Source organism: Malus sylvestris, chromosome 13 (genome assembly GCF_916048215.2).
Source record: "Malus sylvestris chromosome 13, drMalSylv7.2, whole genome shotgun sequence".
Taxonomy (NCBI): domain Eukaryota; kingdom Viridiplantae; phylum Streptophyta; class Magnoliopsida; order Rosales; family Rosaceae; genus Malus; species Malus sylvestris.
In genome coordinates this window covers 39,956,842-39,979,623 of record NC_062272.1, presented here as the reverse complement: position 1 = coordinate 39,979,623, position 22,782 = coordinate 39,956,842, and the positions used below count along the sequence as shown (strand labels likewise).

At 38.3% G+C, this 22,782-nt stretch overlaps 1 long non-coding RNA gene and 1 other non-coding gene across 3 annotated transcripts; both read right to left on the bottom strand.

Annotated features, from left to right (window-relative positions):
* Positions 1–15,465: 15,465 nt before the first annotated feature.
* On the bottom strand, positions 15,466–15,570 carry LOC126598258 (small nucleolar RNA R71). Its single transcript, XR_007614770.1, has one exon. It is a non-coding gene; the product is annotated as a small nucleolar RNA R71 (small nucleolar RNA).
* A 4,852-nt stretch (positions 15,571–20,422) lies between these two features.
* Positions 20,423–22,145, bottom strand: LOC126597670 (uncharacterized). Of its 2 annotated transcripts, none has more exons than XR_007614298.1 (6): positions 21,882–22,145; positions 21,688–21,791; positions 21,498–21,572; positions 21,296–21,390; positions 20,825–20,936; positions 20,423–20,581 (listed from the first exon to the last, which is right to left on the bottom strand). It is a non-coding gene; the product is annotated as an uncharacterized LOC126597670 (long non-coding RNA). The 2 variants fall into 2 exon arrangements; XR_007614299.1 differs by having other exon boundaries at positions 20,423–20,541.
* Positions 22,146–22,782: the final 637 nt, after the last annotated feature.

Here is a 22,782-nt window from a genome sequence, read left to right as displayed (position 1 = left end):
TGGACTATTTTTGTCAACCAACCATTATGTTCTAAACATAATTACAAACTTTCAAGAGTTGTTCAAGGCAACTCTCATTTCTTCATACAACAATTTGTAAGTGAAGAATCATGGCACACAAAGTGTCCATGTCCTTGTGCTTACTTCTTAAGTTCCTTGTTCATGTAACAAAGAAACAAGCACTAATGATTGCGTTAGCTAAGGGTTGTTCAAAGCAACTCTTATTTCTTCATACAACAATTTGTAATTGAAGATTTATGACATTAAAAGTGTTTTCCTCTTTATGATAGACTTATCTAACATGTTCTTCCAATGATACATTATCAATAGGAAGATTGTGAGGATGAGATTACTTAGGTACATATACAAGCCATTATAGACAATCTATGGGATTGTAGTACCAAGTCCGGAAACTAAAGCTTTCGGCTTTTCTTTGTCAAGTTTTTGGATAGCTTTTGCAACTATATTGGTAAACAAATACATAACGAATATAAATTGATTTTAAGCCATTTGATCCGGGTCTTTAAATCAAATAGCACCACCCACTATTTTTGGCAAATTCCATATCCCTCATCGGAATTTGAGAGTTTTGGAGGAAACTCTTAGTAGGGTATGAGAGACTCATCATTACCAAGCCCACCTCACAATGATATGAGAGAGTACGCTTACTCATTTGCATCTCTTGCAAATACCCATCTTATTTGGCCTCTAGAGAATGAAGCCTCACAATGATATGATGTTGGCTCCATTGCACTTAGTTAAGTCATTCCCACCATGCAAGTTCGAGTAGGGGTTCTAGAACAACCTCACAATGATATGATTTTGGTCATTCTCGTTGCCTACCTTCACAACATCATGTATGAATATAGAACTCCTCCTGAGTGTAAGCATGCACTTTGTACTCCCCCATGATAGGGTGAAGTCGGTGTACGAGTCACAAACGATCGAAGCCTACCACGGTGGAAGGCCACGAAAGAGTGTTCAAAGCACTCTCACGCTTATCAATTTAATAATGGTTTGGTTGAGGGTTTTAGGTCTCATCACATATAAGCATGCATTTTAATCTTATTAAAACAATTTGGTCCTATTACAACTATTAGTCCATGTGATTGATTTAGTTGTATATAATACTCCCACTATGCTTGTAAAACGGTTTTTAAAGCAAGAGTATATGGTACTACTAACATAAGGTTTGCATTCATTGATGGACTATATAGTTGCCTTAGGGCCTTAGGATGACTATGAACCCTTGATTAGATCCAACACGAGCCTAGTGTTGAATCTCGGTCTAGGGATGGTGATTGATTTTAGTTACGCATTTCATCATATTAAGGCGTGTTTTTCTTATTAGGCGTTGGACCCAACTACTCCAATTTCATGCATATCAAATAAAACAAGAAAGGAGTACTTCAAAGTAAAGAAGAGCTTATGCTCTTTTACAACATTTGTTCAAAACAAATTACTTTAAAGTAAAGAAGAGCTTATGCTCTTTTACAACATTTGATCATATCAAATTACAACCAAAATCTAATCTACACATTCCCATGGTTCAAAGAAATTTGAGACGGCCTTTCACATAGCTCAATTATCGTAGGCTTAAGTTCATAATCACCCTTTCTTTAATTGATTAACGCTTTAACTAATTAAACTTGAATGCAACATTTTCATTTGGTTTTTGTTTCCATAGAATTGATTTAAATGGAGCTAAATGAAATGAAAATCCAATTCTCATTTAAAGATGAAAAACTATTTTGTTCTCAACTAATTTGGGCCAAATGCAATAACCACAACTTTTTGGGCTATGTTGCAAAACACAAACTTTTGAGGTCACTTTGTAAGAACACAAAAGTCCACTACTTCATGTAATTACAACTAGAACCCAAAAATTTCATCAAATACAAAAACTTCATTGAAGGAGCAAAACAATTTGTCCTTTAGTGTTTTTGGGCCTTTACGTAAAAACGTAAACTTTCGGGTTAAAGTACAAATACACAAAAGTATCAAAACTTTATGTAATTGCATAAGAGCCCCAAAAGTACCTTATTTTAATAGGGTGGCCGGTTGGAGAGAGTGAAAAAGGAGGGGGGGAAAGGTTTTGGTGAAAAATTCAAAATTTGGAAGTGTTTTGTGCAAGTGGATAGGTAGGTGAGGAAAAGTTGATTGGGATGGGTTGTAAGAAAAATGTTTTGTCAAACAATAAAGGCATAAATCATCCATCACCAATCAATAATAAACCAAAACTTTATTCAAAGCAACAAACATATTGAATCAAAACACCAAAACTTTTTATTCTTAGTAAGAACATCAAGAACATTGAAGAACACACATGAAAACTCATAAGAGCTCCATGAATGTTTTCACTCCATAAAATTCAAAATTTCACTACTCAAAAGGGGGTTACCATCCTAGGGTACTTAGGGGTTCCGAAAGTCACCTTAAAACACTTTTAATAAGACAAACAAGAACCCAAAAAACCACCCTTTGGATTTGGCCGAATTTCCCCAAAAACATGGCACCAAATTTTAGCTTCAAAATTCATGCTCATATGAACTAACTACATCTACAACATTTGAGATGGCAAATTTTCTAACAAAATTTACATTCAAAGAAGCAAGAATAAAGCTTGTAACAATTACAACATTCAAATCAAAGACTATTACTACAAAACCCAAAAGGATTCACCAACTACTAGACCTAGGCTCTTGATACCACTTGAAGGAAATTTTGTGAAAAACATGTTCATTTGAGCAACATCTATGGCATGCAATTAACATTTAAAGGCAGAATCATGCTTGTATGCACTCAAAAACAAAACATTACCCATGAAATTCAAAGCCTAGTAGAAAGGTGAACCAAGACTCAACTCAAGAACAAAGTGAGTTGAGATATTTTATACCTTTGTTGATTCATCTTTGCATAAGCAAAGGCTAATCACCCAAGGAGAGGGCTTTCATTCCTTGCTTCTTAGTTCCATCAATTTCTTGGAGGAGGATGGTAGAAAGGATTCTCCAAGTTCCCAAAATGGAGAACCTCTAATTTTTCCACACCAAGGAGGGACTTGAAGAAGAGATGAGTGACCTTGGAGGATGAGAGATTGCTAGCTACTCTCCTCCAAGGGGGCTGGCCTCTTAGAGAGAAAATGAGAGCATTGTGTTCTCATCCTTTCCCCAAAAGAAAACCCTAAGGATGAAATGGCTACAAAGTTGCCTTTATACCACCTCACAATGGAGTGGCAAACTTGCAATTAAAGCAAGTTCACTACCCTCCTCTATTTGGCCGGCCTTAAGGGTTTATTGGGCTTTCAAGCCCTTTGTTTATTCAAGTTGTCATACAAGTTGAGTTAGTGGGCTTGACATTCAAATCCCATTGGGCCTTGCGGCCTAAAACTAACCTGAGGTCTTTAACGAACTTTATTCGTTTGATTAATTAACATATTAATTAATCCTTGTCATAAATAATTAAACCATTTAATTATCCTTACTCATCTCCGTTGTTTCTTCAATCTCTACCTTACACGGTGTACGATCCATTAGGCTCCTTTTAGCGAGGCAGTGGGCGATTAGAACTCTTTCAAATAGATTGTGAATTGAAACTTACTTTCAATTCTACCTCTAGTGATTATACACGTTTAGGGCTTCCATAAACCATGAGTGACACCAAGCAGTATGTCATGGTTACCCAAGCTAATCAGAAGAGGTGGAGAACCTATTCGGTTTAGGATTACAATGCAATACGGTCTTTCTCTAATACAATACTCTTGACCACATTGTTTGGTTTGATAGTTTAATCATGTCTACTATCCAATGTGATTCATTTACTTATATGATTACCTTGAATGTGATTTGGAACGACTTCCTAAATCTCATTCATACTCTGGCCAGAGATTCTTAATCATATCATAGAGTATTCTCCCTCAAACGGTTTGAAGGTTAGAGATCCCTTGTTGTGCATTCACTTGCCTCCATGGCTAAGTGACTTAACCCCAACTATGTCGTGGACATGCTCTGACAGAGTGACTTTGACATAGTCAAAGATCAAGGACCTAACCACAAGACAACTATGATGCCTCAAGTCAAAGGACTACTTTGCATTATCCCAACCATGAGTTCTCATGTGACATGAGTATGAGAACTCCTCGTTGATCGTGTTCAGTGGACTCATTCTCTATTGAGCACCTACATGCTTGTCTTGGTGTCAATCACACCAATGACTCGAGACCAGTCACTCTCCCTGAGAGAAGACACAACACGTACTGACCTTAACGGACTGTCAATGCCGAATTGGCAATCCTATGATCAGGAACATTTAGGATATGTATACGAAAGAGAATGGTCTCATGAATCTAACTTCTTTAAATTACATCCTCCTAATTACATATTCCTTGGACTTATCGTTTAAGCATATAACATTTATATGAGACAGCTTAAAACAATAATCTTTGCCCTTGATATTAAACTAGATTAGTTTAACATGTGAAATGTCCGTAAAGTATCATCATATGATTGGTTTTAGGGCACATTTCCAACATTGCGTTCATCACACACATGATGTAAGTATTCTTGGTACTCTAGCCTAATTTCTGAATCTTGCCACCTCGTCGAGTACGAAAAATGTATTAACATTTTCTAAGTTTTGAGTGACTTAGACGACTTATCGACATTCTAGAACATTGTCTTGGTGGACACCTCTATACTTAAACGAAGAACCTCCCTGCCAAGGAAAAATCCCGAATTGAGACAAGTTGATGGCCTTGAAGCAGAGCTAATGTATCAATAATTGTGTGCCACTAGAGATCTACCAATCAATCCCACTACCATCTAGTCATTTCTACCAACCCTTTTGAGATAGGAAACTAGAAGTAGTTTTGATTCTTTGGCAGTACCCGCTAAAATATCACCTATTAGAATTCCTACGAAGTTTACATCGTCAAGATTCTATAATTGTTTTGAACGACAACCTTGTGCTAATCTAGGCGATCCTTCATCAAGATTCTATAACATTTGTGGGGATAGCCACTTTTGGTCCAGGATAGCACTAATCTTTTCAAACGCACTAGTGATCATTCCGGATCTTCAAGAGGAAGATCAATTTCCATTTAAATCCATTCTAGGTAGGCTATTAGCAAATTTATTTTTCCAGCCTTAGGACATTCCAACCAATGACTAGTTTCTAGAATTTCTTTTGGTGTTGTACTCGTCATTTTGACGAGCATAGGCACAGGTGTACCAGTTGTTTTACCTATGGTCAGTAGAAGTTCCCGAAGTGGTAAGTATATTCCCTAGAATCAACGGAACCAACTCACAGGACCAATTCCTTACCAATCATCCGAAACTACCACCCGAGCGGGCTCTAGCTTGTCATTAACCTATGGTGGTGCTACTAATTGACGATACTATTCGATATCCAAGAACAATCAACCAGTATTCAGGCGGTGTGATTCCTGATACCGGACACATGCTAGTATCTGGGAGTGATACCCAGAACACCGGTTCACCGTTTCAAGGTAACGAACAATATCAAAAATATCAAAAGTATCATATATGCATTAATTAGTGGTGCAACTGATAGATTGATTAACAGTGACTGCTTGAGCCGAAGAAACTAAATGTTGAAAACTTAGGAGTAAACTTTGTTGGAGAACAATAAACTTGTAGTTGTTTTAACCATATTTTCCACTTAGGTAACCAAAACAACTTCGACCAGCCATATTTCCGATCACCTCAACAAGTAAATATTAGTTTGAAGCATGAATTAGTTCCCGTTGTAAGAGCGAATTGAGTATCAAGGAAGTTGTGAAGACCTATTAGCACATGGCATAGTGCAAGGAAGTAGTATGACACATTTTGAGGACGTATACCTTTGGCGTCATTTCTCAAAATTTTACTTGGGATATCACCAAGTGGTGAAGTGAAGTACACCATCGTTCCACTTTCTTGTACTACATCAGTTTTTCTTACATCTTTTTTATTAGGAACTTATTTAGAGAACTTAGTTACTAAAGCTTACCGATTAGGAATTCACCCAACCAAACACTTCACCGTAGGGAACCTCAAACCCAACCGCGAAGGCGAAAGACCAAACTTTAGGTTTGTAGCTAGACTTTAGCAACTTGATCGAGTGACGACAAAAAAAAAAACCATTAGCCCTTACTTTGAGTTGATGGTCTCTTCGACCAACTTTTAGGGCCCGAGTTTTCTTCCATAACCTGACGAATTTGTAGTAGCCTTGTCGACAACTTTCTCACTTATCCCAGCAACAAGATTAAATTCTCAAATCACTAGCAGTCAGCTTTATATCAAATTCTTCAAATGTTACCTTTGTTTTAGATGGGTACTTTTCCTGGGGGATGTGATCTTAGTGGGCGATATCCTTTTCTTTTTCCCAAAAGGTTGTAGCGAAAGAAAGTTGAAATTCTCAAAAGTGTTGTGAAATGCAAGATATCTTGGCCTTATCGATTTTATCGGTAGTCCGTTAGCGATTTTTCAGCTGTAGTGTTTTTCTATCCAAGTCAGTTGAGGAAAATCAATTTAGTTGAGACATGGAATATGATTAAAGTTGTGACAGCTGAGGTGACGTCTATTTTGACCATTGTTCATACGCTTCTCGATGACACTGATTATTTTGAAATCTACTATGATGTTCCACTGAATGCTTTGGCTACGTACCAATGTAGCATGACGGTGTATCGCTTATGTTTTCCAACGGTTGGGACGGTATGAAATGAACCACCTTACTTATGAACTGGACTCAACATTCATCATCTTTATTTGAAAACCAGATGACACTTCTATGTGGGGAAGCGTGTCCAAAATCCTTACCAACCTTAGACTTCTCAAATACATTTTCGTTTATAATGAGCTAAATTTCTGACAACGACGATGGAAGAACCAGATCAATGTCTACGCTTGCACTATCGTGTATTACCCTGATTGTGCAAATGTAATTAATGTTACAGCAGTAAAAGACATATCTACCCTTGAACATCGTTAGCTTGTCCTATCCCATTCTAGTTGGGATTCACGAGTATCGATTCAACGTTACTTACAAATGAGCAAGAATCGTTCAAGTGGTTATAATCACTTCCTAGATCTGTTTGGAGTTGGGAAATATCACCATAAGCTCTCGATACAAGGTATCTTGTACATGTGGAGATAATGATGATGTTTCAGTGATTATTGATCGACTTGACAAGTCAACTCACTCTTTGTTGGCCCAGAGTGACCACACTTTAGACCATTTGGTAAAATTACCCATTCTTGAATTCATCAGATTTTCTGGCATTTCGATCAGCATCTACTCTAATTATGATTCCATATTTACCTCTTGGTGTTGGAAGGCATTCCAGTCAACCGTGAGTACATAGATATTGCACTTTATATTAATTTTGAAGCAGATAAACCGTTTAGGTGAATCGTTCGACCATTTATATTTTAGTTATGACCATTAATTCCTCAATCACCGAACAAATACTTTGTTGAACGAATCGTTACCGTTGGTGATTAAATATTTCAAGAACTATGGTCATAGTAAGATGGACTTGTTTTGACCCTCAAATTCTTGAGTGTTCTTTTATCCTTCTTGACATAGTTTTTCACTAAATTCGAGAGAAATTCAATATGAATCTATTCATTATGGCTTTATGAACTGCATTGTTCGGCTATATGGTGTGTGTCATGACACGTGTTTCACTTCCAAGCCTTGGGAAGTCTTCTTGAAGGCTATGAGTACAAAATTGTTGTCTGGTATCACACTTCATCCTCAGATAAATGGCCAGTCTGAACGAACTATTAGGAACTTCGTGGCATGTTGCGTTTGCCCGTTATATAATTTTAGCATGATTGTAGTACACTTATCTTTGTTAGAGTTGCGTGTAACTACGGTTGCACTTTCGGTTTTTGGGTATGGCACCTTTTGAGACGTAGTACATAAATTCTATACATAATACATAATTGGCGGGTAAGTATTGCAAACAGGTATTCGAATGATCAAATTGCAAGGTAGCAAAATTGTACGTTACTAACAATGTTGGCCGAGAGGGTAGTGCTTGAGTGTGATTGAGGCATTAATCGGATGATTAGGTGTATTTCCCGATGAGGGGCATGATGGTACTATTGCATCCTTGGGAATTTGTCATTTGTGTATTGAGACAACAGTGAGTTGTTGGAATTGCGGGCTGCAAACCATAATATCGATGACTTATTCATTGGGTTTGTTAAGCAAGTGGATAAGTAGGCCGTCTACGTTAGTATTTTTATTTCTTCATTTAGTTATTTACGTAATGTTTGGACTTGACCCAAAGATACTACATGTATATCTTCAGATTAAGTGATGCTAGGAATACATAGGTGAAATTTTTTCTATGTTCAATTTTGATTTTGTAGAACTATTTTAACTTTACTTTATCATACACGTATTTTGACGTTATATTATTATTCATATATGTATCTTGGACTTTATGTTTTTATAAAGGTTATATCATAGTTTTGTACTGAAGGAGAATGAAAGTTTAAGTTTGGAGGCATGAAAGAGGAATCATTGCAATCCGAGACAGAAGGGCATTCTCTTCTATGCAGCCACTCTAACTTGATTTCTTCCTTATATATATTATTCTTCTTACTATTTTAGAGTATTTGATGTATAACAAGTGATTTCAAATTTCGGAAACGAAATTTTTTTAAGGTGGGTAGATTTTGACAACTCGTCCTTAACTTTACGATTTTATAATTCTAAAAGTGTGAGTTGGCCAAAATGCCCTTAGAAGAGAGATTGTTGACTTTCTTTGATTGTCATTTCATGATGTGTACGTGCTTCTCTTTTACCATATTCTCAAAGTACTCGGTGCTAAGAACGCATATTCTCAAAGTACTTGGTGGCACAAGTGGAATCGAAGTTGGAGCTACAATGAAGATTTTACGAAAATATGAAGTAGAAGGGCATTTTAGTAAATTCATTATTTAAGACTTTCACCCTTATTATTTTATTATTTTCTTATTAGACATCTGTGTCTGTTGGATCCACACACATGGGTCTCCTCTCCTTTTTGTCCCCGTGTCCTCTCCTTTGCCTCTCTCGGACATCTCTCTCTTCACCCACTCCACCTATCTCGTGTCCTCCCATTCTCTTAGACCTCTCATTTCCTGCCACCTCACATCTCTCAAACTCTCAACTCTCTCTCTCTTTCTTTTCTTCCTCGGCAAGCACTGAGAGGGTGAAATCGCCTCGAACCACCACCACTCGCCGTCTACGGCAAACCCAATCTTCAAGTCACTCGATGAAGGTTATCAACGTTCCAGCCCAAAACTAGAACTAAGGTTACTAACTCGAACCCTAGAACTCGACCTCCATATTTTCGGATGAGGACCTCTCGGATTTCAGTGTGGGTGAGTCTCCATATCTTTCTAAGGTTTTTGTATTTCTAGGAAGGTTTCCGAGAAATTTTCAAAAAAATCAATACAAAGAATATTCCAAGAATGTTCTAGAGAAAATTCTTAGAATATTTTGAGCCCTCACTGGGCCGAGCTGGAACAATGGCCTAATTGTTTTGGGTTAATTTGGAGACTCACCCACACTGAAATCCGAGAGGTCCTCATCTAAAAATATGGAGGTCGAGTTCTAGGGTTCGAGTTTGTAACCTTGACCGAGTGACTTGAAGATTGGGTTTGCCGGAGACGGTGACTGGTGGTGGTTCGAGGCGATTTCACCCTTTCAGTGCTTGCCGAGGAAGAAGAGAGAGAGAGAGAGAGAGAGAGAGAGAGTTGAGAGTTTGAGAGATGTGAGGTGGCAGGAAATGAGAGGTCTAAGAGAATGGGAGGACACGGGATAGGTGGAGTGGGTGAAGAGAGAGATATCCGAGAGAGGCAAAGGAGAGGACACAGGGACAAAAAGGAGAGAAGACCCATGTGTGTGGGTCCCACGGACACAAATGTCCAATAAGAAAATAATAAAATAATAAGGGTGAAAGTCTTAAATAATGAATTTACTAAAATGCCCTTCTACTTCATATTTTCGTAAAATCTTCATTGTAGCTCCAACTTCGATTCCACTTGTGCCACCAAGTACTTTGAGAATATGCGTTCTTAGCACCGAGTACTTTGAGAATATGGTAAAAGAGAAGCACGTACACATCATGAAATGACAATCAAAGAAAGTCAACAATCTCTCTTCTAAGGGCATTTTGGCCAACTCACACTTTTAGAATTATAAAATCGTAAAGTTAAGGACGAGTTGTCAAAATCTACCCACCTTAAAAAAATTTCGTTTCCGAAATTTGAAATCACTTGTTATACATCAAATACTCTAAAATAGTAAGAAGAATAATATATATAAGGAAGAAATCAAGTTAGAGTGGCTGCATAAAAGAGAATGCCATTCCGTCTCGGATTGCAATGATTCCTCTTTCATGCCTCCAATCTCAAACTTTCATTCCCCTTCAGTACAAAACTATAATATAACCTTTATAAAAACATAAAGTCCAAGATACATATATGAATAATAATATATCGTCAAAATACGTATATGATAAAGTAAAGTTAAAATAGTTCTACAAAATCAAAATCAAACATAGAAAAAATCTCACCTATGTATTCGTAGCATCACTTAATCCGAAGATATGCATGTAGTATCTTTGGGTCAAGTCCAAACAATATGTAAATAACTAAATGAAGAAATAAAAATACGTAAATAACTAAATGAAGAATTAATTTGGTCCCATATTATTTGGTCTAGCCAAGATTCTTTTAGCATCCCTTAGTTTTGTGAACAAATTTTGCGAATTAATTGGTGAACAAATTTTGTGAATTAATTGATGAAATCTGCTTTCCGACAAAGGAATTGATGAATTTCTTGAGCCAAAAGACTCAAAAGAACCGGATGAATCTCTTAGCAGAATCTCACAACTGCCAGCAAAAGTATCAGTTGCTAAAGGAGACTTACCCCAAATAATTTCGTTTTCCCAGTCTTGTAGATTAAGAGGGTAAAAGTTAAATCTCAAAAGCGATTGCTTTTCGCTTTCTGCATAAAAAATTACAGTTTGATCCCATCTCATTGGTTCATGAATGAAATGTGAATCCTTCATTTTTGCATAGTCCAAATCATTGTCATTGAATGAGAACTCAGACATGTCATGTTTCTCTTTTGAATGTGCTAGTGTCAAAGATTGAAACCCCTTTAAGAATGCCTCTTCATCATTCTCTTCAACAACAACACGAGAAACATTCAATGATTTATTATGCCTATTATGGTCTCTTTTTTGTTGTTCATCGTTCTAAAAAACATAACTAGTATCACCAAAGATTTTTGAAAGTCATAGTTTGTCGAACGCCATTCATAAATCCATCAAGTGATCGAATCTCTTTTTGGTCTTAACAACTACGTCGTCTATGTAACATTCTATGTTTTTGTGTAGCATGTCATTGAAGATTTTCTAAATTACGCGTTGATATGTAACCCCAGTGTTCCTTAAGCCAAAGGGCATTACCTTGTAGCAGTAGATACCTTTTAGAGCACGGAAGGTTGTTAGTTCCTCATCTTCGGGAGCCATGTAGATTTGATTGTATCCAGAGGAGTTGTCCATGAATGATAGTGCCGCGTGGCTAGTGGTTACGTCCACCATGATTTCGATGATTGGCAAGGGAAAGTCAACCTTCAGGCAAGCATCGTTGAGGTCAACGAAATCTACGTAAACACATATTTGTCCAGATTTCTTAAAGGCAAAGATGATGTTGGAGATCCATTTAGGGTATTGCACCTTTCGAATGAAGCATGCTTTGATTAGCTTGTCAATCTCGGTCTCAATTTGCGGGTTGAGCTCAGATCGATAACGACTTTGAGTTTGCTTTATCGATCATGTTCCCGGCTTGACTGCAAGACGATGCACGGTGATGGTAGGGTCAAAGCCGAGCATTTCTTTGTAGGTCCAAGAAAAGACGTCTTTGTAATCCAAGAGTAGTTAGTAGTACTCCTTGATCTCGTCCGCACTTAGTAGTGCACTTACGAAGATAGGCTTCGGTTCCTCACTTGTGCCTTAGTTGAGCAACTTGAGATCATCAACCGTGGCTTGCCCCCCATCCTCGAGTTGTGGTGGCGCAACAGGGACGTCATCCTTGGGGATTTCATCTTGTTTGTCCTCTTCAATTGTGATGTGGAAGACGTCTTGGACCTCCTTTTAGTATTGTCCTCTTGGGCTTGTTGGTGTGAAGATTGGCCAATGTGGACGATGGTGCACCTTCTTACCTTCAGTGGCCATTTTATGTCAACCTTCAATGTTGCTTAGCATTTCATAGCTTCGAACGTCGTCTTTTTCTGCTAGACCATTGAGTTTTCCTTCCTTTAGCATTGTCTTTCTCTTTCTAGAAGGCTTTTTAGTTTCTTCGAGTCTTTCCAAGGCTGACCATCACGGAGGAGAGCTAGCCATGTTGCTTTGTTTCTTAGGTTTTGACAACCTTTCAAAAACAGAGCTTTGGGGTGTTGGCGTGTTAAGCCTTTTGAAGACAGAGGTTTGGTCTTGACCACCAATGCAATCAAGTGCCGACATTCTGGGTTTTGAACGGTTTAGCCTATCAAAGACTGCATTCGAGGGGTAGGTTTATGCTCTTCTTGATTTTGTTCAACGCTTATGCTGATGTGTTGAGCGCTAGCGTTTTTTGCTTTTCTTGAAATCTTCACAAGCTTATTTGGTGTGAAGCCAAGTCCAGCTTTGTTATTGTCAACTCCGTAAGCATGCTCCTTCAACTTCTTTTGAGTCTCGGTGATGTCACGTTCTTTGTTGACGGTGTTTGAAACCTTATTTCCAAGATTCGAAGGGGAGGCAAAATTGTACCCAGCCTTTGACATGAGTTTATAGCCGTTTGGGTCGAAGCCTTCTTCAGTCCTCTTGGTTGGAAGATAGCTTGGTTTTGCCTCATTTGGCAGGGGTTTTATGAAACCTTGTGGTGGTTTTGAAACCTTAGCATCACCTAGCTATGTCAGAGGTAAAACGACATTTGTCTTGAGCAACATTACATCATCCATGAGCAGCTGTGTGTTAGCTTTGCTTGTTCTAGTTTCGAACAGGGATTGCCCATTCTTTCTTCTCAACATGGTGATGTATCAGATGACGGGTGTGTTTGATCCTTTTGAGGGTGTCACACTCTCTTTGTTTGTTATGGGTTTGGCAGGCTCATCATTCTTTGTTTTTGAAGATGGCACGACTTCCCCTTCTTGCTTCTTAGGCATAGCTTGCCACTCCTTCTTTTTAGGTGCGGCTTTGCCTGTGGATTTGATCTCATTTGGAAAAGCTTTAGGTATGATGTCTTTATCCATGTAGAACTTGGTATCCGCGAAGTATGGTTCGGCTTCAGTGAACGGCTTGGTGTCATCTTGTATCACCTTTACCCCTTCTTGGTAGAACTTTAGGCATTGTTGGAGGGTGGACGACATTACTCCATTCTCATGGATCCAAGGCCTTCCTAAGAGCAAGTTGTAGGAAAGTTCCTGCATCATGTGAAAGGACATGATTGACTTGAGTTCACCAATGGTCATCTCAGCTCGGATCATACCAATCGCTCTTTGTCTTCCTTGGTTAAAACCTTGGATTAGAAGACGACTTCGGGATAATTCTTCCACCTTAATGCTGATTGCGATCATTGTTGATTTTGGCCTGATGTTTATGGTCAATCCACCATCCACAAGCATGCAATTGACTTTGTGCCTGAAGCTTTAATCCTTTGTCCTTGCTTTCTTGTACCTCGTGGTTATCGGGACTCGCCAAGACCTAGGGCTTTTCATATCTCTTTGGGCAATCGCAACGCCTCCTCGATGCTAAAGTGTGCTGGCAGGCCTTCCTTGGCCGTCTACAGTTTTTCTTTACGCTTTCTTTTATGCAATTTTAGGAGACAGAGAGAATTGTTAGGGTTTTGAAGACTTTTTACTTGAAGGTGCTTTCAATCCTTTTCTTGAATATATTTTCTATGATTTCAATTATGAATATGCGGAACTAATTTCTGTTGCTAGGGCGAAGCCTTGAGCCTTAGCATGAATATGTGATTTTTATTTAATTGCTTATGATTGATTGCATGCGTACTTTGAATTGTTAATCACCGGGATAAAAACTATCTAATTGTCATAATGCCTGATCACCATTAGGATCGTTAGAAAAGTAATTTGATGCAATTTTGGTCGGAAGGTTCCCTGAAATTGACGCTGGCTTCTTGTGAATAATAATTGTAATTTCTCTTAGGATGAATATCACGTCTTAAGGATTGCATGGTTTTTCAAAGGATTTTCATAAAGCATAATGAGTCTTTCATGTTTAGATTTGATCCGAACGTCCGGACGGGTTGCATGTTAGATATACGTTCTATGTTGGAGGTTCCAAGTAGAATAGGAATTAGGAAAATCGAACCTTCGAAGTGGCATGTGTAGATTATAAGTAATTGGTAAAAATTCATAGGATTGCTAGGTGATGGTGGAACCCTAGTGCTTTCTTAATTTTATTCTCCCAAAACTGTTTTCTTTTCTCTCTAGCTCTAATATTGCAGATTGTTTATTTTAATTCATTAATTTCGTTTTTATTTTATTTAGGTTATAAAATCAATCACTTCAATTTCTATTTTACAATAATTAAATGGAATCTGATTAGTTCGAATTTTTTAATAATCCATGTGGAGACGACCTTGCGAGATCCGTTTATACTACAATAACCTTGTGATTCTTGCAAGTAAAATAGGAGATTTAAGCCCGTTCACATGAGTAGTAAAAATCCTATCAAGAAAATGGCCCCGTTGCCAGGGATTATTTAAAATAATCCCTACTAATCAGATTTTCAATTAGTTATTGCTGTTCATAAATATAAAAAAAATAAAAAATTAATTTTCGTTTTTATTTTATTTTTACAGATTACAACAGTACAACAGTGCAGATTTCAGAAATCTATGCATGGTCAGCACCCGTCCAACAGTGCAGAAATTGATTCCACTTGATCCAGAACTTGAGCAGAATTTAAAGAGGAAACGCAGGGAGCAAACTTTGCAGAAGGTTCGTCCTCTGCAGGAGACATTTCTGCAATCAGTCTTTTCTGGGGACCTGCACAACAAAGAAAAAATGGCTTTTGTAATTCTAGAGGCAGGTCTGCCCCTGGGTGATTCACTGACTGCCCATACCACAAATATACCAAGTTGCATTACTTATCCGGCAGTGGAGGAAGGGACTGCATTTGAAATAAAGCAGCACATGTTGAATATTCTACCTACATTTCATAGGTTATCATCTGATGATCCTAACATGCACATTGCAGAATTTTTAATGGGGTGCAAAAACATTTTGGTGAGGGGATTTTCAGCCGAATCTATTAAGCTGCGATTATTTCCATACACACTAAAAGATCAAGCAAAGAGATGGCTCCTCACACTCCCATCTGGAAGCATTAGTACTTGGGCCCAACTCAGTGAAAATTTTTTAAACAAGTATTATTCGGCTTCTAAGACTCTTGACATGAGAACTCAGATTTTATCTTTTGCCCAAAAACCAAATGAGGAGTTTCATGAGGCGTGGGAACGGTTCAAAGAGTTGATTAGAAAATGACCGCATTCGGGTATTAACACTACTCATCAAATGCATATATTTTTTAGAGGGTTGAATATGACTACAAAAACACTTGTCAACGCTTCATGCGGAGGTTCGTACAAAGACAAAAATGCACAAGAGGCTTGTTTGTTATTTGAAAAAATGGCAGCAGATACACAGCAGTGGGCAGTTAAGCAGCCACAATCTAGGTCTGTTTTTGAGATGTCTAACAGTTCTCCGTATGTTACAGCACAAATTGAAAAAATGGAGAAAAGGCTTGACGCAAAATTTGACATGTTATTACAGAGAATACCAGGTTCACAGGTTGCTGTACAGCAGCCCTTACAAGCTGTCTGCAGCATTTGCAACATGATAGCTCACGATTTTATGAGCTGCCCACATAAAGATGTTTCTCCAGATTTTACAGCAGAGCAAGTTAATGCATTTAACAATTTCCAACGCCCCCAATATGACCTGTATTCTAATTTCTACAACCCAGGTTGGAGAGATCATCCTAATCTAAGGTGGGACAAGGAACAGCACACTAGGCCTCAATTCCAACAGCAGGTACAACAACCTGCTGCACCTAAGGCTGCTTGGGAGGTTGCAATTGAAAAATTGGCAAATACTACCACTCAAGATATTCAAAATCTACAGGCAACAGTGAAAAACATGGAAAAACAGATAGGGCAGATTGCTTTGTAGGTTTCTGGAAGGGCACCAGGTACATTTCCCAATCAAACCGAACCAAATCCTAGGGGAGGTGCTGATTGCAAGGCAGTTAGAGTTCTACGTTCCGGCAAAAGTTTTGATAACAGGGATGAAAATTGCGTTCAAAATTCACGGGTGGCTTCACAGCCAAAAACAGATTCGGGGAATGTTGAAAAATCTGCCAATTCGAAAGATTCTGAACAGTCCTTGAACAGTTCCGAAAATGGTGCAAATATTGTTGCGGATCGCGTGTATGAGCCACCTATGCCTTATCCCGAAAGATTGAAGCCTAAAGTTAAAGATCAACAATTGACAGATTTTATGAAGACTTTGTCTAAGGTTCAGATTAATCTGCCGTTAATTGATGCCATCAAGAACATTCTGTCTTATGTTAAGTTTTTGAAAGATGTTTGCACAAAGAAAAAGAAGCTCGTTGATTTTGAGAAAGTGATTCTTACATAACAGTGCAGCGCTGTTCTGCTTCACAAGTTGCCCCCAAAGAAACAAGATCCAGGGAGTTTTACAATTTCATGCACAATTGGAAATTCTCATTTTAAACGTGCTTTAATTGATTTAGGTGCTAGTATTAATTTAATGCCTTTTTCTGTTTTTCAGAGACTAGGACAAGGAGAAATCAAGCCTACATCAGTTATTCTACAACTAGCGGACCGTTCAGTTGCTTATCCAAGGGGTATTATTGAATACCTAATTATTAAAGTGGATAATCTCTATCTTCCTGCATATTTTGTGATTTTGGATATGGATGAAGATATGCAAACACCGATTATTTTGGGATGTCCCTTCATGGAAACAGCTAGAACGTTAATTGATGAAGAGGCTGGAACACTTACACTTAGAGTGCAAGATCAATTTGTTGTGTTCAGTTTGTTTGAAGCTACTAAAAGGCCAGGTGATGTGCATGATTGTATGCGTATTGATGTGCTTGACAGCTTATTGCATGCTGAAATTATGCCACGTTTGACATCTGATCCATTGTTAAATGTGTTGCATGGGTTTGAGAAGAAAAATACAGAAGATGAAGAGGTTTTTGAGTATGTGTTGGCTTTGGAAAGTGTTTCATTTCAACCCCCACGTTGGAGGCATGTTTTTGAGAGTTTGGGGGAACCCAAAAAGCTGTTGCAGCCTTCTAAGGTACAGCCACCTAAACTGGAGTTAAAGGTGCTTCCATAACACTTGAAATATGCTTATTTGGGTGCAGATTCTTGGCTGCCAGTTATTATAGCTGCTGATTTATCATCAACAGAAGAAGATAAATTGTTGCGCATTTTAAGGAGTCATCAAGATGCAATTGGCTGGACTATAGCTGACATTAAAGGGATCAGCCTTACAATTTGTATGCACAAAATTTTGATGGAAGATGGAGTAAAGCCTGCCATTGACGCTCAACGTCTTTTGAATCCAATTATGAAAGAAGTTGTTCGTAATGAAGTTATGAAGCTTTTAGATGCTGGGATGATCTATCCCATTTCAGATAGTAAGTGGATTAGTCCAACTCAAGTAGTGCCAAAGCGTTCTGGTATTACAATTGTGAGGAATGATAATAATTAACTTGTACCTACTCGTTTGACTACTGGGTGGCGTATATGTGTTGATTATAGAAAGATCAATGCAGGTACTAGAAAATATCATTTTCCATTGCCATTCATTGATCAAATGTTGGAAAGGTTGGCTGGTCGTGCTTTCTATTGTTTCTTGGATGGCTATTCAGGGTATAACCAGATTCCAGTTGCCCTTGAGGATAAAGAAAAGACACCCTTTACTTGTCCTTTTGGGACTTTCGCATATAGAAGAATGCCTTTTGGTTTGTGCAATGCGCCTGCCACATTTCAGCGTTGCATGATGAGCATATTTACCGGGTTAGTTGAACATATAGTTAAGGTATTTATGAATGACTTTTCTATTTTTGGGGATTCTTTTGACCAATGTTTGCAGAATTTATCTCTAGTTCTTGAAAGGTGCATTAAGACCAACCTAGTTTTAAATTGGGAAAAGTGTCATTTCATGGTTAAGCAGGGAATTGTCCTAGGCCACTTGATTTCTAACAGGGGTATTGAAGTTGATAAGGCTAAAATTGATGCAATTGAAAAGTTGCCACCCCTAACAACTGTTAAGAGTGTTCAATCTTTTCTTGGTCATGCCGGGTTTTATAGATGGTTCATCAAAGATTTCTCCAAGATTAGCCGACCATTGTGTAATTTATTGGCTAAGGATGCACCTTTTGTTTTTTATGAGGCTTGTTTAGAGGCCTTCAAGAAGTTAAAGACACTCCTCACTACAGCACCCATTATTGCAGCTCCTAATTGGAGCCTACCTTTTGAATTGATGTGTGACGCATTAGATTATGCAGTGGGAGCAGTTCTTGGACAGCGGAAAGATAGACTTCCCCAAGTTATTTATTATGCTAGTCGAACCCTCAATGATGCACAACTAAACTATGCTACCACAGAGAAGGAATTGTTGGCAGTTGTTTTTGCATTGGAAAAGAGGCTAAGCCTCGATTGATACGTTGGATTCTTTTATTGCAAGAGTTTGACTTAGAAATCAAAGATAAAAAAGGTAGTGAAAATGTGGTGGCTGACCATTTATCTAGATTAATTATTCCCACAACTTCAGAAGAGGATTCCCTACCACTGAGGGAGAGTTTTCCAGATGAACAGCTATTTGCAGTCCAATTCTGTACACCATGGTTCGCTGATATTGTTAATTATTTGGTTAAAAGTGTAGTGCATCCAGAATTAACGTTGCAGCAGAAAAAGAAGTTTTTATCTGATGTCAAGCATTATTTCTAGGATGAACCATACCTATTTAAGTATTGCCCAGACCAGATTATTCGCAGGTGTATTCCTGAAGCCGAACAGGAAAGTGTTTTAAAGTTTGCTCATCATTTTGCTTGCGGGGGACATTTTGGATAGAAAAGGACAGCAGAGAAGATTTTGCAAAGTGGGTTATTTTGGCCTACACTTTTTAAAGAGGCACATAATTGGTGCAAGGCTTGTGATAGGTGTCAAAGAGTCGGCAACCAGTCCAAAAGGAATGAGATGCCCCAGCAAAGTATTTTGATTGTTGAATTATTTGATGTTTGGGGTATTGATTTCATGGGACCATTTCCATCTTCCCATGGGAACCAATATATTTTAGTTGCTGTGGAGTATGTTTCTAAGTGGGTCGAGGCCATTGCAGCACCAACTAATCAGGGATCAGTGGTCCTGAAGTTCCTCCAAGGGGTTATATTTCCGCGTTTTGGAATTCCACGCGTTATTCTTAGTGATGGGGGGAAGCACTTTATTAATAAACCATTTGCTAATTTGTTGGCAAAATATGGGATTAATCATCGTGTGGCTACACCTTATCATCCACAGACATCTGGTCAAGTGGAAGTTTCAAACAGAGAATTAAAACGCATTTTGGAGAAAACAGTTGGTTCAACACGTAAAGATTGGAGTTTAAAATTAAATGATGCATTGTGGGCCTACAGGACAACTTATAAAACTCCTATTGGGATGTCACCATTTCGACTCATTTATGGGAAAGCATGTCATCTACCTATGGAGCTTAAGCATAAGGCTTATTGGGCAATTAAAGAGTTAAATTTTTTGTATGACTCAGCTGGGGAACAACGTAAATTGCAGCTCAATGAGCTGGACGAAATTCGTCAGGCTGCTTATGAAAGTTCTCGCATCTACAAGGAAAGAACTAAAGCGTTTCATGATAGTCAAATTTTACGGAAAGAATTTCAGCCAGGGCAAAAGGTTCTGCTATTCAGTTCAAGGCTAAAGTTGTTTCCAGGGAAATTGAAATCTCGTTGGATTGGGCCATATCTAGTTACAAAAGTATTTTCTCATGGGGCAGTTGAAATAACTAATGAGGCCCAAGGCAACGCATTCAAGGTGAACGGTCACAGGCTGAAACCATACGTGGAGTCACCCTTTGATAATGCATACGAGTCTTTGACTCTGAAGGAACCAGTGATCTAGCCACCGGACATCCGCAACGTCTAGCTACAGATTTAAAATAAAGCGCTAATTGGGAGGCAACCCAATTTTTCTAAACTCTTTCCTAATTTTAAATTTCATTTGATTTTCTCTTTAATAAAAAAATAAATTAAAAAATAAAAAAACATACATAAAAAAAAAAAAAGAAAAAAAAAATGGAAGATTGCAGGTTGATTTTATTTACCCAGTTTATTTGATTTTATTTTAATTTTTTAACGCATATTGGTTAATTGCAGGTTGTGAACGTGGAAAATAAAGCGCGTCCTATGCTGGAATCCTGCACCCAGCAGCAAGTCTAACGTTCACATCAACCACATCTACACTATGCTGGAAATTTAAAGCACTCAACATAACAAGTCATTCACAGATGCAAGTTTGGGGGAGATTGTTGCAGATCCAGCACAGAGACATAATTTTGACCAGTTAATTTTCTGCAGCTCAGTTTTGCGATGAATGGAGGAGAACCACAGTTAAATCATAGATCCATACACCACAAAACTGAGTACAACTTTTATTACCAAATCTACAACAATTCAACTTGCAAGGATATGAAATTTTACCTCCCAGATTCACCGATCTGGGCTCTTGGAAGCTTGTGCCGTTTTTGTCTATTGAAGCTGATGTTTGTCCGTCCACTTTATTTCCCACGGATCTATCAGTGATCCACATTTCCTGAACAGTTCACAACAGAAAGACTAATGACACTTTGATTTTCATGATCCAGGTTATGTATCACTTAAAACACACAAACTTGTGAAAGTCATATTTTCTGAAGGTCTTATTCATGTTGTTATTTGTTCATCAGATCTGGGGTCCTTTACGTTTTAGGGTCCATATTTTTCGTGGTCATTTAGTCTTCGTTAAGTCTCCCACATTTCAAGTTCACTTTCATCATATCATGTTCGTCCGTATGTTGTTAGTTCGATTCATGTTCAAACCCGCATATACATATGGTTTTTGTTAACATTTTTCAAAGTTCCATAGACGAAATTAATCATGACATTTAAACAACAGCAGGGATGAGTTTATACCTTCATAATTGATAGATCAAGACTTTCATGATGTGCCATGCTTTATGTCCAGTGGATTTTCAGTGTGAGAGTTCTTTCTCCGGTCTGTCACGGATCTGAGTGTTGTGCACAAATACCACACCATTATAATTACATGCAGAGGTGATGAAGCTATTTTCTTACAACATGGGGTTCATTAACCTACGGAGTACAAGATTTTTACCTTTTGCAGGAACCAGATCTGCATTGTAGCTGGTTTTCATTTTTCTTGTCATGGTTAAGCTTCCAGATCGAGGACCTGTGCCCACAAACGAAATAAACATCAGTATACACATGCAGTATGGCATATCTGAGACATAAAGCCCATCATATGGAGCTGCTCGAGTAACGTTAAACAGATGCACATATCTTACCTTCACATTTCCATGGCAGAAGTTGAAGGGTTTCGGGTTTTCGCAGAGACAAGGGCGTGGTATAGGTCGGCTCGGATTTGCAACTCTTGGGGGTCCTCACACAGCTGAAACGACATACATGTGTTAGATCTCACTGCATTTCACTCATACACATAACTCCGAAACTGAACCCAAAAGATTTGTGAGGGATTTACCTTCCTGCATCTCAGCTTTTCCACTCCTGTCACCATGGTTGTGTTCGAGAAACATGGAGGTGTGTAGATAGCTGGGTTGTTGGTTGCAGCACGGAAGCCACGCTTAGTGAGGATGCAGAAGCAGCTGTGGAAATGACGGAAAAATGTGGGGGAAAGAGGTATTTTTCGTTTTACAGAGACATGGGATCCGAAAGAAATGAGAAAAACAATAAATGGGAGGAAGAAAGAGTTGCTGTGAAATGGAGAGAGTAAAAGCATTTTCAGACTTTTCTAGAGAGAGCTAGATGGGCATATGGGGTTGATCTTAACCCTTGATTTGGAATCCTATGGAGCTCCTCTTTCCGATGCATGATAAGTGGGCGCATCCTCTTCTTTTAGGCTCCCTAAGACACGGTTTGTGGGGAGAGAGCCGTTTGGGCTCTGTGTTTGATGACTGACAGAGACAAAAAAAAATAAAAAAATCGGCACGCCACTTTCACACGGCATGCTAGTTGCATGCCTTTCAAAAAGGGAATCCAAAGTTTTAAATTGTTGGTGCACGCCTGCTGTGGACATGGATTTTGTCCTATCTCAATCAAGTGGGTGTTGTGGCTGACAAGTTTATTTTAAAAAATCTGCATGCCAGCTGCCAGTCACTTTCAAAGAGGGAATCCAATGTTTTCAAGTTTTGGTGCACATGTGCCGTGTAACTTCATTATTCAACCTTTTCATTGGGCCACCTATTTGTTGGAAGTATGCCCACAAAGCCACTCATTTGATGTAATAGCTTTTTGGAATACTTAATGTATTAAACTTTTATATGTTTAATGGAGGGCAAAGCTTATTGTTAATCACTATTTATTGTATCATGTGTTTAAGCAATAAGGGAATCCAAGGGATGTATTTGATCTAAGAGACAAGT